This window comes from Nicotiana tomentosiformis, chromosome 8 (assembly GCF_000390325.3).
Source record: "Nicotiana tomentosiformis chromosome 8, ASM39032v3, whole genome shotgun sequence".
Lineage (NCBI taxonomy): Eukaryota > Viridiplantae > Streptophyta > Magnoliopsida > Solanales > Solanaceae > Nicotiana > Nicotiana tomentosiformis.
In genome coordinates this window covers 43,396,957-43,406,226 of record NC_090819.1, presented here as the reverse complement: position 1 = coordinate 43,406,226, position 9,270 = coordinate 43,396,957, and positions in this window count along the sequence as shown.

Here is a 9,270-nt window from a genome sequence, read left to right as displayed (position 1 = left end):
GATGTCCAGAGCTTTCAACAAAAGGGTCAAACCTAGACAGTTCGCACCGGGGCAGCTGGTACTGAAAAGGATCTTCCCGCATCAAGATGAAGCCAAAGGGAAATTTTTGCCCAATTGGCAAGGGCACTATATGGTTCACACAGTACTAACATGAGGAGCACTCATACTCGCAGAAATGGACGGAATGGTTTGGCCAAAGCCTATCAATTTAGACACAGTCAAAAGGTATTATGTTTAGAAAGTTTGCATTTCTTCATCTGATGTAATTGAACTACGCTCGACCTGATTTCCATTTAAGAAGGGATATGTAGGCAGCCATGTGGATTCGGTCACAATTCAATAAAATTTTCATTTTCCACACAACCAGAAACTGGGGCAGAATTTTGAGGAGGACCCTCAAAATTCCGGAGCAAGTCCAGCCAACGTCATCATATGCAGAACGGTCAGAGAATTGCCTAAGTAAACTAGGGCAGAATTTTGAGGAGGTCGCAATGTCTCTAAAGTGTGACAGTTATTGGTTCATCTAATTTATCCGATATTGCATACTAATGTATTTTAAAAAACTACATTCATCATATACACGCACATTTTTGAAAACTTTATTTTTATGAAACAGCCAGATACTACCCATAGTAACTCAAGCAAGACTTCGATACAGAGCAAAGCAAAGCAGGCAGGCGGAGGCATGAACCAACCTTCCCCCGTAAAACTCATGATTTCCCTTTGGATGCAGGAAAAAGAAATATTCTCAAATTCAGGCACACCTCAGAATCACTATCTTCATAACGACAAAGCTGCCAAACGCAAACATATCTCCAGCTTAAAAATACTCTGCTATCACTTATTATCTATTCATTGCATGAGACTAAACATTGTCTCTATTTTGCATGAGGCTAAGTCCTGCCTCCTTAATCGCATATGGCTAAGCACTGCCTTCCCCTGCATGAGACTAAGCGTTGTCTCCATTTTTGCATGAGGCTAAGCCCTGCCTCCTTAATCGCATAAGGCTAAGCATTGCCTTCCCTGCATGAGACTAAGCATTGTCTCCATTTTTGCATGAGGCTAAGCCCTGCCTCCTTAATCGCATAAGGCTAAGAACTGCCTTCCCCTGCATGAGACTAAGCATTGTCTCTATTTTGCATGAGGCTAAGCCCTGCCTCCTTAATAGCATAAGGCTAAGCACTGCCTTCCCCTGCATGAGACTAAGCATTGTCTCCACCTTTGCATGAGGCTAAGCTCTGCCTCCTTAATTGCACAAGGCTAAGCATTGACTTCCCCTGCATGAGACTAAGCATTGTCTCCCGCTTGCATGAGGCTAAGCACTGCATCCTCAATTGCATAAGGCTAAGCATTGCCTTCCCCTGCACGAGACTAAGCATTGTCTCCCACTTGCATGAGGTTAAGCACTGCCTCCTCTTGCATGAGACTAAGCATTGTCTCCCATCTTGCATAAGGCTAAGCCCTGCTTCCTCCTTGCATGAGACTAAGCAGTGTCTCCCATTTCGCATGAGACTAAGCATTGCCTCCCTAATTGCATAAGGCTAAGCTCTGCCTTTCCTTGCATACCACCAAATGCTATGCTACTTGAAATCTAGCATTATTTTCTATTTTTCTCGGGGCTAAGCTCTTCCCCCGGTCTTACACAAGACTAAGCTCTATCTTGTTTCGCTTCGCATATGACCAAACATCATGTATTTGCATCTCAAAGGCTGAAACATCGCCATTCTGTCCAAATGCATTATAGTCCGAAGGCATCATCCTCATAGCCGGAAGACATCATGCCATGGCCTGAGGATCTCTCAATATTTCACATCATTATTCAAAGGCGTCATAGTTCAGAGGCATCATTTTCATGGCCCGAGAACATCATTTCATGGCCTGCGAATCCCTTATCACGCAATTCATGGCCCAGGACATCATGGTCTAAGGACATCATCCCCATCATCCAAAGACAACTTTCATGATCTAAAGGGAATTCGCATCATGTTTAAAGTATCGCAATATGCACCTGCATGCATTATATTTAAGTTTTGCATGTAATCCAGGAGGTAACCGTTCTCCCAACGGGAGCAATCTTTGCTCCAGTTTCCATTCAATATTCACACCTTGTAACTACCTCAAATACAAGCAACCACCATCCGTTACCCGTTTCCACTTGATGACTGTTCAAATACCCATAACCATTTCAAGGTACATTCATTCACGATTCTGATATCGTCCTATCCAGAAGAGCTTGTCCGTTCCTATGACAACTCCATCGGCTTATTCCATCGTTGGATCTAGGGCAACACACGGCCTGATTCCCATAAAACCAGGGATATGTAGGCAACTCAGAAACTGGAGTTCTGCCTATATTTTTCCAAATCACCCCATTCGGTCATAATCGGTCATCATTTCTTTACCCGGCAACTCTTTCATCATTCCCCGGTAAAGAGGAGCAGTTGTTGATACCCAATTATTCCCTCATATATATATATATATATATATATATATATATATATATATATATATATATATATATATATATATATATACTTCCAAAATAGTACATATGCATCATCATTTAGTTTATAAGCATATACAAGTATTTTTCATAATTTGTAAAAGATTTAAATCGATTTATTTCCGCATTTTTATACCCAGCAATTGTCCTTCAAGTTATTTTTATGATGATTTAATCATCTAAAATTATCATTTACACCAACATGATATTTTAAATATTTTCAGAGCATTTTTTAATTACATTTGCATTTCTAGGGCTAATTGCACATTTTTGCACTCATAGCCCATATTCATGTTTAATTACATTATTTATGCGAAAATGACTCTTTATATTTTTATAATGTTAAGTAATTATTTTTAATCATTTTAGTGCATAAATAATATTTTGTTATTTATTAATTACTTTTATAAATTATTATTTTATTAAATATTGTGTATTTAAAAACTAGCCTAAAATCCTACCTATTTTCGGACCAATTACTAGCCCAAAATCTAATACCCTAGCCCAAATAACCCCCAAACCAAATCAATTAACCCAACCCCACTACCCGGTCGTGACCCGTTTTAACCACCCGACCCAGTTCCTCTCTAATCGTGGCCGTTGATCCCTAAGATCAACGTCCCACATTAAACCTTCCCTTTTAATTACCACCCTCATCCTTAACCCTAATCATTTCCCACCGTCCTCCGCCCCCATATCCCACCTCCCTTCTCCCTCCTAAGAAACTAGTCGCCGCCCCCCTAAAATCTGTCCTAATCCCACACGATATGGGATTCTATGGCTACCCTTTGCCATATACGACCTCTCTTTGGTACTGGTTCATCTTCTATACTGCTTCCCTAAACATGGCAAGCAGATCTCAGAAGGATCGAACCAAAATCGGTTCAAATCCTTGACTTTTCCGATATTCTGTTCGCATTCATCATCTTGCTCTTTGTAAGTACGAATATTTGTGTATCTCTTATTGATTCTTACTTACCCTAAAATTAGGGTTTTCAGATCTCTTTTAATCGAACCAAAATAGGTTCGATTCTCTGATTTTAAGTATTATTATGTCCATATTCGTCCTATATTCTACTATGGCCTGTTTTTATTATATTTTTCTTATCCTAAAATTAGGGTTTCAGATTTTCTTAAATCAGACCAAAATATGTTTGACCCTATGATGTTTAGTGATATTTGGGTCTATATTCATCCTATGTTATTATTTTTGTATATATTCTGGTAATATTTGTTTTCCTAAAAACTAGGGTTGCTTGACTTCTCCTAAATTGATTCTCAATCAATTTTGCATGTTATTCTTTCCTTTTCTTTTGAGGTTGATTGTTTGTTTTCCTTGTCTGTGTGTTTAATTTTTACCACTATATAAATCCATCCCCTTTCCCCCTTTAGACAGAACTGGAATCACTATTTTCTCACTAAAAACTGAAGTTTTCTACTCTATACTGGTTCATTATTCGATTCTGTTTGGTTCTTGGCCGGCTGAAAGTCAAGGCCACCGGACTTCTACTTTTTCTGACCTCTCTTGGTTGTGAGCACTGCCTGGATTCTTGAAACCCTTGGAACTTGACACATTTAGGACTCTGGGTCCTTACTGCAATCTTTTTCTTGTTCATCGAACAGTCACTGGTTAGTTTCTAACTTTCGCAATGTTTATTATATTCTAATTAGCATGTTCTCTGAACTGCATGATCTAGTGCATTTCTTTGACTCCTTTGTGCCTAATTCTTCTTGTGATTTCTAGCTTAATAATGCTTTGCACCTAGCCTAATTAATTTAGATAAAATGAAGCATGCTTAGTTTTGTTTGTGATAACCTGAAAAATCTATTTTAACTATATGGTTCAATCTATGTTCTCTGCCTAATTCTGAACTTATAATGACCAATTTGATGTTATTAGTATGCCCTAACTTGTTTAAGACCTTTAATCTGAATGTTATATTGCTTTTATGACTATGGTTATCACCCTATGTATTCTTGCCATATCCAATTTGTACCTCTAACAACTTGCGATCCTTTAAAACTAGCCTGCCTTAACTGACACTCTCTATGTTACCTGATCCTGTTTGTATTATAATGCTTAACTCCTATGTTTTGGTATAATATGATCCCTTAAGTCCTAAATTAGTTGCATTATTTGGTTTTAATAGTCTAATACCATTGCCTATTAACTTGCAATCCCAGGCTCCTTGTTCCTTATCATATGTCACCCTGCCCAGTGTGTTAATTTGCTTTTGGAGTTCATTATGTGATTATCTTACAAGATTGCAAATGTTTTCCAAACCTATTACCCTACTACTATTTTCACTGGTTGTTTTTTGTTTAGTTATGGGGCTGGCTGAAAGCCAAAGCCATTCCCCTAAGTCTCCTCTATCAACCTCCCTAGTGTGACCACTGCCCTGAGTTCTTGAAGCCCTTGGGAACTCTGACATACTAGGGTCCAAGGTTCTTTGCCACATTTTTCCTAATTGCTCAACTTTGCCCCCTCTTCTCACCTACTGGATAAACCAGTTGGTTTGAGTAAATGGCTATACCTCTGGGACTTTTGATGGCTACTGGATGTGGGCTATTTTGTGTGACTGGAGATTGTTTATGGGCTGTTGTGAAATTGTGTTGAAGGCCTAGCTAGGCTAGGTATACATTTGGCCTGCCTTAGGCCCACTATAGCTATTCTGTAATTCTGTAATTTGTTTCACTCATTGGGCTTGTAATAATGTTATAATAACAATTGGGGTGTTAGTAAAATTGGGAAAAGGAGTTTATTTTAATATTTGCATAAAACGGGTAGAAATCCTGCCTATAGGTGTTTACTTTGCTCGAACATGTTCTGCTATTGTGTGTATTAGATAACCTGCCTATAGGTATTTAATTCGTTTCACATATTATATTTCTACATGTTAGTTGTCATGCCTATAGAAAATAAAATGACCAATGTCTCAATGTGCATTACAACATATTCATTAGGTGCTACGACCATAGGGTTCTGTTAATTTATGTTCTACCAAATCTGCATTTTAGAAATCATGCCTATAGGGTTTAATTGGTTAATGTTCTTTTGTCATAATTGCTCATTTAGGAAACATGACTATAGGAGCTAAAATCAGTTTTAATCGCTAATCGTAGAAATCTTGCTTTAAGTGCTAAAATTGAACTTTCAACACTATTTCGTTGCCACTATTAGAAAGCATGCCTATAGGAGAAAACTAAGTAATTCTGAATATCTCTTGTTATTATCACTGCCAATTAGTGCGTAAATCATCTAGATAGCATGTCTATAGGTTTAATCGCTTATAACCTGTAATTAGTAGGCAACTGTGTAGTCACTTAGAAATTATACTTTGCATACAAAACTGTCTGCACGTTCAAAATCCAGGTCATATAGAAACCATGTCTATAGGGCCTAATGGCTTTAATTTGCCTCAATCCTGAAATTGTCTAACGTTTAATGTGAAAATTTCTTCGCGTGCATTTGTTGTCTAAGTGTGGAGGCTAACTTGAGCCCTTAATTGCTTTTACATGAAGTCCAACTTGTTTTGTATGTCGCCTAGTTTAATCATTTCTGAGCAGCCTAAGCTAAGTCTAGAAAGCATCCAAAATAGAGGTCCAAACGCCTCATGGGCCATAGGCATGGGACGAGTAGTGCACGCATAGGGCACGGTTTAGAATCAACTAGTGCGCTTTAGGTAAAAACTTAAAGATAGTAATCGGGTAGCAGGAGATGATAGTCTGTGCCCGCTGAATAATACGAGTAACACCCCACCTCAAGGGAGTTATGAAGTATTATTTATATTGCACGGGGTGATCCTTTAGGTTAAAAAACTTTGGACCCCCCATCTTGTCTTTAAACCAATTATCTGTGTTTACTCAAGGACTTTCTAATAATGATTTTTTTTCAAACTTCTTGTTTTTCTCTCTTGCTATTTGACTAATTCATATAATTCAAGTTTGGTCGGGACCCACAGTTGTGCACCTCGAAGAGAGCCTAACACCTTCTCTTCGAGGTAATTTGAGCCCTTACCCGATCTTTGGTGACGCAAACTGGTTAAACCAGAGTTATTTGCAAATAGGAGCCCTAACATACCTCAAACCCGTTAGGTGGCGACTCTCTCTTTTAACACCTTACTTTAAAAGAGTTGTCATGTGTCGAAACCCGATTTCGCGAGAAAGAGGGGCGCGACAACTCCCTGTCATTGCCTCAGTTAGCTTAGCCTTTATTTTTAACCGGCACAATGTAGCAAATAAGTTAAAAGGCGAGTTCCTTATCCCAGTTTCCTGTGTTTTTCTAGAATTTTGTAACCACAATTGGCCACTATGATTTCTGCATGATGTAGCAAATTCTCCTGATCACTTCCATTCGAGGCATTGTGTTAAGGAATTTCCCTATAATTGTATATTGGCATCTGGATGCAAGTGTGATCATGTAGTCCTTCCTAGTGAAGATGACAGCTGGTTGGCCTTGTTTGGTAGTTAGTTTTGGGGGTGTGAACTCTATTAGGGCAATTTCTTCTGCCTACCTTGCTCTTAATTTTGTAGCAAGTGAATGAGTTATGGTAGGAGATGATGGGGCAGGATAGTTAGTTGGTTTAGGTGGCTGGGCAGTGGCTTCTGTTTGGTTTAGTGTGGTTGCTGATTTTGTGGAGTAAAACTGGGTACTTTGGTGAACATTTGCAGATGGTTGTAATGAGTGTGTGTGCTTTGGTATATGAAAACTGGTTAAGATGTTTGGATGAGTGTTTGCAGTAGATGTACTAATTGTTTGTCTATGGTGTTTGGTATGTTGTGTAGTTTCTTTTGGTGTTAACATCTGAGTTTTGGTGTGATCGTGCTTAGTCTTAGTTGTGTTTTTATTCTGGAAAGTAGGTGCTTTATCAAAGTTGGTGGAGATCTTAGAAAATTTGCTGGCATTGGTATTCGATTGAGTTGGTGATTCATTTGAATATTGACATTCCTAGGTAAATCAGTAGTTGTTGTATTAGACACATGTGCTGCAGAGACATTACATGAGGATGCCAAATTTGTTGTTGTAGGGATTGGCTGCACTTGAGTAGTAGGAGTTGTTGCGAGTTCCTTTTCCTTATCAATAGAGATTTTCTCGACTGGTGTTAAGGCAGTTGAAACACCAGGAACTCCTTGGGCAGTCAGTAAAACTCTCAAATTTTCAGCTAGTGGTCGAGCATCAATGATCTCAGCTGGAGTTTGAAACTAGACTTGCGGGCGACCTTTAGCAACATATGGAGAATGTTTTTTGTCCAATTGAGTTTCAACTGGGGATAGGCCAGTTGAAATACCAGGAACTCCATAGGCAACATGTGCTGCTGTAGGTGACTGCCTTTGATCACCCTCATTTGTTGTATTTTCTTGTAACGTCTCTTGATGACTAATCTCAACATGACTTTGTGAAGCTCAACCATTCATATATTCATCAAAATTGACATCAAAGCTGACCTTGGCATTTCGTCGAACATATGGCATGTGCGATTCTGTGTGTATTATGTTCTGCCATGTTGGATCAAATTGTTCATCATGGTTGTTGTTTGAGGGGTTGGGATCAGTATCCAGATTAATTGGAGTAGAGTTGCATTGGTTTTGAGCAGTTTGGATATCTGTAACCCCATGCGCGACCAACAACTGATTGTTGTCGTTGTTCACATGTGTAGAATCATTGATTCGTGTATTGATGTTGTCTGAAACTATGTGTATCGATTGTAATCGAGGTGTTGGGCAATCTCCATGGCTTTGAATCAGTTAATTTGGTTCAGATTCAGTGCAGTGAGTTGTAGCTGTCTCTAGTCATTTTGTTGACAAGTTAACAGTTCAGCCATTGTTGACTGTTGCAGCAGATGGGGAAGACTCAATAGGGGAGCTGTCATGCCCCAAAATCGAGGAGTGCAACCGGCGCTCAACCATGTGAACTCGGTCGAGCAAGCCTATTTAGATTTCCTTCTACCCAAACTAATTCATGAATAGTGAGAATATATATGTTTTCGTTAATCAACAAATAAAGTGATCATGTCTGCAATACCAATTTCTTACCATCAGTTACTTTATTTTAAAGTCTCAATTCCAAACACATTTTTTGATAATCTAAAGTGGAAATAGTAATTCAAGCACAACACACGAGTTTGACTTCCCCAGCACCATTATACAACCTACACTATGTCTACGGAGCCTCTATAGGTAAAGATGAGTACAATGATAATGCCGGCAACAAGGCCTTGGCTATACCTCAAATAGAATACACAAAGAACAAAAGATACATGACCCTGGGATGAAGTGGGGCTCACCAAGTCAGCTGGGAAGAAGGTCTACTGCTATCACTGATCAATATCTCCTGCTATTGAATCACCTGCATCCATTTAAAGATGTAGCGCCCCCGGCAAAAGGGACGTAGTACCGTTGAATAGTACTAGTATGAAAACTAAACACCAATTTAAGAATTCAAAAATACAAGATGAATATGATGAACCAGTGCAGTAATAGAATAATATAGATAACCATTTAAACCAGAGCAAGCTTATTAAGAGCTATCAATAACATTTATTGGATTTAAGATGAGATCCTTTGTAACCATCTTCACACAAAGCGGCCCCGCCGCCTCACCCGATGTATGCAGGTGGAGGTGTACGTGCAATACCACAACTCTAATCAAGTGGTCCTGCCGCCTTACCCTAATGTATGTAGGCGGATGTATACCCACCGTACCAAGAACCTACACAAAGAGGCTATGCCGCCTCACCCGATGTATGCAGGTGGAAATGCATCAACGA